The sequence below is a fragment of the Manis pentadactyla genome, chromosome 15, assembly GCF_030020395.1.
Source record: "Manis pentadactyla isolate mManPen7 chromosome 15, mManPen7.hap1, whole genome shotgun sequence".
Taxonomy (NCBI): domain Eukaryota; kingdom Metazoa; phylum Chordata; class Mammalia; order Pholidota; family Manidae; genus Manis; species Manis pentadactyla.
Genome location: NC_080033.1, coordinates 21431613 through 21438043, shown reverse-complemented (window position 1 = coordinate 21438043; position 6431 = coordinate 21431613). Strand labels below are relative to the sequence as shown.

The 6431-nt window shown below is 41.1% G+C and overlaps 1 pseudogene; it reads left to right on the top strand.

Annotated features, from left to right (window-relative positions):
* The first annotated feature begins 1073 nt into the window (after positions 1-1073).
* Positions 1074-1436, top strand: LOC118924213 (60S ribosomal protein L30-like; annotated as a pseudogene).
* Positions 1437-6431: the final 4995 nt, after the last annotated feature.

Here is a 6431-nt window from a genome sequence, read left to right as displayed (position 1 = left end):
GGCCTTGGGGACTACATGCTGGTGGGGGAGAGACAAGAGTTGACTAAAGCTTTGTCTCCAAAAACACAAGGTACAAAACCCTTGTCATATATGTCAAACAGTTTTTGGGAAGAAAAGCCACCAACTATCTGTCAGGGCCTGGTGGGTCCAGTAAAACAGCCTTGAATGGAAGAGTTCTCTCTCTCCCAGGCACACCCTGCTCAAAATATTCCAGGAAGGGACCCATAGTGTCTTAAGGAGCAGGGAGCCTGGGAGGTCATTGTCCTGGTGCAGACTGTTGGGGGCCTCTGGCCTCAACACTGCTGAGGAGCCTGCTTGGGGGCAGTGTCTGACCCAGGGACTCAGGCTCCTCGGTCCATCAGAGCTTGCAGAATTCTACCCCACCGCGCCCTGTACCGCCTCTCCCCCCCAACCCATCCAAATGGGTGGGGGACAGGCACAGGTGGAAGCAAGAGCTTTGGAGAGCAAATATCCAGAAGAGCCATCTCATGAAAAACGGATCTTCCGCTCTGAGGAAGGAAAATAAATCAATGAGATACTACATTTCACTGATCACATTATCTACCATTCAAATAAGGAAATATTGGCAAGATTGTGGTGAAACTTGCATATACTTTACTGGTATGAGTGTAAATTGGTACATCCTGTTGGGAAGAGCAATTTGGAGGTATTAACATCCGCACAAACAAAAATGCTTTTATAATACGCAGTAATGCTCCAAGAACCCATTGTAGGGAAGTACGAAAAAATGCAGACACTAATGTAAGCACAGAAGTGTTTATCACATTATTTTATGTAATCTGTACAGTCCTAGGGTCACCAGCTCTCTGAAAAGGAACTCCCTGGCCTCAAAGTTAGTTTCTAAGTAACTTCCATCCCTACCTGCCCACATAGAGCCTTCAATATATTGAAGACCAGAGTTAGCCAAAATGCATTACTTACTCTAATGGTAATAAATAAATAACAACAAAGACCCACAAACAGAAACAACCTAAAATGTTTTGCTTTCTTACTCCCTGGCCAACTTGGCAACTTTTCTTAGTTGGGGGCTGTCCCACGCCTAAGACAGGAAGATGATGCTCACAAAGATGATGAAAAAGTTGCTAGAGTCGATCAACTCTAGGCTCCAGCTTGTTGTGAAAAGTACTGCTGAGGTATAAGCAGAGTCTGAAACTAATACAAGGCAAAGCAAAACAGGTCGTCCTTGACAACATCTGCCCACTCTTGAGGAAATCTGAAATAGAGTATTATGTCATGTTGGCCAAAACTGGAGTCCATCTCTACAGTGGTAATAATACTGAATTGGTCACGGTGTGTAGACAATACTATGACATATGCACATTGGCTATCATTGATCCAGCTGATTCTGATACTGTTGGAAGCATGCCAGAACAGACTGGTGAAAAGTAAATCATGCAAAACTTTTCTTTAATAAATTGGTCAGAACTTGTTTTAATAAATGTTCTATGTTTAACAATAGAATAAAGTATTTCCATGAAGTGGGAAATACATTAAGAAAATATATATTTGTATATATTTATTTATTATTTGTATGTATTTATATAATTATAATTATATATTTATTTATAAAAATATTTAGTGATGTGGGAAATCATACCGTTGTAATGCTAGGTGGACACAAAGTAGTATTCAGAATCATGGGATCTCTTCTATATACCCTACCTGAATGTGTCCCAGAGCCTGTCGTTTGTATCCTCACCAAAGGCATTTAGAGTATTTCAGTTTCCTGATGCTTTCAGTCTGAGTAGCACAATGGGAGAGAAGGAAAGGGACAGAAGCTGACTCATGGGATTTGAAGCATTGTCCATGGACTCACTGCACCACCTTCCCTGATGCCTTCTGTCTTCCACCGATTAGGGATGTTCTGTGTTCACCTCTCTGGACCTTCTTCCTGGGTCCAGTGGTGTGCTTGGTTAATGTTTAAAAACCAGCACCCTGGGGGAGACTTGTATAAACAGGAGCCTTGATTTATAGTATTTACCAGTATCACCATTGTCAATTTCAAACTACTAATATACTGTCACTGAATAGAGTTGGGAAGAAGTAATCAGCTATCAAAAGTGAGTATGCGCTGGCTCCAACTACCACTAGGCTGTCTGAGTCCCACTGTTGGAGAGAGAAGTTTCACAACAGAATTGCTGGGCCTCTAGTTCAAGTTAACCAATTAATCTGCCCTCTGTTTACGCATAGAGATGCACTCAGGAGGCTGGAACAGGACATATTCAATCGAGTCTCACACCAAGTCCTGAACCACCATTTTTCCTTCTTAAGCTCCAGAGGCTGATACTTCCAGACTATGCCCACACTCATGGTGACTTAGAGATTCCCCTATTGTTTCTCCTTACACTCTAGCTTCCATCAGACCCCTTTGTCTTAAGTGTCTAGATTGTCTGGACACCAGTTATGGACATAATTTAGGGGTTTTCCCCCAGTCCTAGGACACACTCAGATGTCAATCAAATGTGGCTGTATAATTTGGGTTACAAGGGAAGGGGGATGGCAAGCAGTTCAATTCATGGAGGAATTGCTGAAATCCACATATCTTTCTCTCCCCTCAGCCTGCAGCACTTTAGCTTTATAAAATAATTTTTCCTGAGGAGAGCAAGCAGGAACCTTTCATCTGAAGCACACTAGTACCTTTCCCAGCTCAACTCCTAGAGGCCAGCCCTCCCTTACACACATAGCCCTAGACCTGAGGTGCATGTCTGTCTGATCCACTGGGAGCCTGTCCATTGTGAGGTGTGTCAGTTTGGATTTTTCCATCCCCTTTTCTGAGGCCTAGATCTTTCAACCAAGTTGGGTCCTCCAGCTTTCTCTGGTCCTGGTGTCCCCTTAGGTCCCTCTGGAGGCACAGAAGTTTCAAAGCATTGGCAGCTAAAGCCACGGCCAGGTTGGTTCCCCCGTGTAAGAATTGGGGTTAGGGTATCACAATTACAGCTTGTTTTCCTTTATCAAGAAGCAAGTGGCCATCTTGCAAGGACCTTCACTTTCTTGCCTGAAACCTAATCCTGCACTCAGGAATGGAAATTTATGCACAAACTTTGTGTGGCTAAGCCCACATGTAGTCTGCAGCTCCATGGGGAGGAGCTATTTGGGGATTTCCAGATTCCTACAGATTTTGGCATCCCATTTTTGGGCATGTGTATGGCTTCCGGTGATGTTGGAACCAACTGGGAAGCTCAGCAGCTCACAGGGTGTGGGTCCTCAGGTCTCCATTCAACCACCTAATACTGCTGTAAGATGAGAAGTTAGGCACCTGTGTATGCCAGCCCTACTGTCTTACTGCTTTCAAAGGTTTCTACCCAAGCTGGCAAGGTTTTCCAAGAAAGGCTGCAGAATAAGGATGCAATACATGTTTACAGAATGAATGATTTGAGTGTGCACAATGCCTACCTTTTTCTTAGATTAATCTTCTGAGAACCAACATGAATTGTTGGAAGGTTTCTAAAGTTAAGGTCTTGAGGACCTTATTTTTTTACTCAGAGGCTTTCCCTATGTAGTAAGTCATTTGTTCCAAGATTTAAAAAATGTAAAGCTGTACACTCACAGTATAGGTAGGTCACGGGGAAGGGAGTACAGCACGTTGATGACAAGTAATGATTCTATAGGATCTTACTATGCTGATTGACAATGACTACAATGGGGTGGGAGGGGACTTGATAATATGGGTGAATGTTGAAACTACAATGTTGCTCATGTGAAAACTTTTGTAGATTGCGTATCAATACCTTAATTTAATAAAATGTAAAGCTGTAATGAATCACATTTAGCAAAACTTCCAAAAATGTTATTTTACCAGGAGATATTTGCCTTCAAAATAGAACACACAGTGGCATCTGGCATCAGAGCCCTACAGTTCAACTTAGTTGATTTTTTAGTTAGTGAGAACGGCTCAGAAATTTCTTAAAGCTTTTGGCTGGGAGTTTTAAGTTAGATGCAGGGGGGAAAAAAGGTCCCCCTGTGTGCAGAATGCAAATAATGTGTTCCTGGCATGAAAGTGTATACAAAAATACTTCTCTAAATATATCCTCCTGCAAAATAGTCAAAGATTCCAGACCTCAGGAACACTAATGCAAAATGGGAGGCCTTTACCACCTCTGCAAGTCACAATGACTAGAATATCTGCTAGTTTTTCTTCCCGATTTATTTGCATTTTCTTTTACTTATGGTTTTTATTGTTTGTATATTACAAAAGGCTAGTAGGATTAAATGTGCCCATGATTCTTGGCCAGAGCAACTCCACTTCAGACATGCCACCAATGAGCAATTTTCAGGAATAGGAACATCTATTACAAACCAAATACTTTCTGGCAGCTTCTGAAGTGGACCATAATCTACTGGGAACAACTTTGTGTTCTCCTTAGTTCTCTGGAGGCTCCAATGAGAGAGAGTTCTCATATCACAGCCTAGCAGCAAGATGAGTAAAGCTACAACCGATGTTAGACCCAGGAATCACTGTAACTTTCTCATGCCAACTTGTATTTTTAGTAATCTTTATTGCCTTTCTGAATTCAATCATAGGATATACTCAATACAAAACTTGAAAGTCACATAGGCACAAAAGAAAAATACAGACCATCTATGTATGGTCTGTATATCAGATATTTCTCTCCCCACTTTTATAAAAGTTTTCAGAGAAAAGTTGGGTAATACAATACCAACCAACATACATAGGCTCTACCTAGATTCAATAAATATTGAAGTTTGCTTTTTCCTGTGCTTTTACTGATCCATTTAACATTTGTAGGTATTGTTTCATCCTTAGTATTCCAATGACAAGTGGCCTGCATAACACAAGAACGTTATCATACCTAATAATTACATTTTCAAATTTCCAGTTGTCACAAGAATGATTTATCTTGCACTTGAGCTCCAGAACATCCCACATCCCTACTTGTTTGCCCGCTAACGTTTAGCTTGTTCTCATTCCTGTCAGCTCGAAGTTAATACTAGATGCTGGATTAGATACAGGTTAACTTTTTTTTTTTGCCTAGGTGCTGTTGTATTCTTAGTATCATATCACTAGGAAGCATTTATCAGGTTGTGCCATTATCAAAGCAGGTTTATTTTAAGGTGATGACAGATCAGTCCATTGTCAAGGCTGATTTTTTTCCTTCTGCTCAAGCTATCTGTACCCAAACATTTGAGCCCTGCTTTTGGATTCTGTTCCTCAGTAGCCTTTTACTAAAGGTTTTGGCACCCACTGATGAGCTTTGCCTCATCAGTTATTCCATTAAGGTCTCAGGCTCCTAACACTGAATCTCCTCCTGGTACATGAAGACTATGTTAAGACTGATCTTTGGGACAAAGGGCTCTCAGTAAACTTGAGTTGCCAGACAGCTTCAGTGAGGCTGGGAGGTGGTTTGTCTGCTTCATCTCAGGCTAGAGCTGCTGGGGAAATACCCTTGAGGAGAATGGCTCTTAGCTCCCTAAGACAAATCACATGGAAAACCATGAATATAAGGCCAGGTCTAAAGTGTCTCCCCACTCCAGGGAAGTGGAGTCAGCTTGGATCTGTTTAGTCTAATTAATTTACATACTATTGTAGTCAAACCTGCCTTGCTCATAATTTGATTTTATAGAACAGGGAAAAAATGGACAACAAATGCAGGAAAACATAGTAGTAGAGTTGTTGCAAAAATGGGAACAACAGGTCTGCCAAAATAAACATACCTCTACAGATTAGACTGGCTTTTACTGCCAGGTACATTCAAATGGGAAAAGAAAAGAACAAAAGAACATATACAAAATGCCAGCCACACACTGCTGACAATTGTGTCTAAAAAAGGGCAGGGTGAGGCTTTAAGGCCTGGACAGAATTTCAATATTGAAATTTCTAGAGAGCTTTTCAGAATTGAAAATGATCATGAGTGACCAATCAGCTAACCAAAACTTATTTCTGAGAGGTGGTATTCCAAGATATTTCACTTTTATGTTGTATAGTTCTATAATTTTGGAATTTTTTTCCTGGAGGAAAATGAAACACCTCCTAAAAATCTAAAAGCAAAGAGAACCCCACAGACTCAAAAAGTTGTGCTGTGGGTGAAGATCTAGTTTGCTTGTAGTTGCTGTATCTGAAGGCTGGAATTCAATCCTGGGGACATCAAACTGCATGCTCCTGAGGGCTGGCCGAGTCTTCTTCAACATAATTTTTCTGAAAGCTGATTATATGCTGCATTTGCAAATAAAATGAGGATTAAGAGCTAATAAGCTGGATGGGAGAGTAAGAACTATATAAAGTAGAATATAGTGAATTATCAATTTGAAATTTAGTCACTGAGGACAAAAATACCAAAAGCAGAAGTATAGAGTAGGACAAGAGCTTCATGGGTTTCTGTTATCTGAAAACTCAAGGCACATCCGAGTGCAGTTAGGTACCCAAAGGGCCAAGGCCCTGAGATCCAGGACAG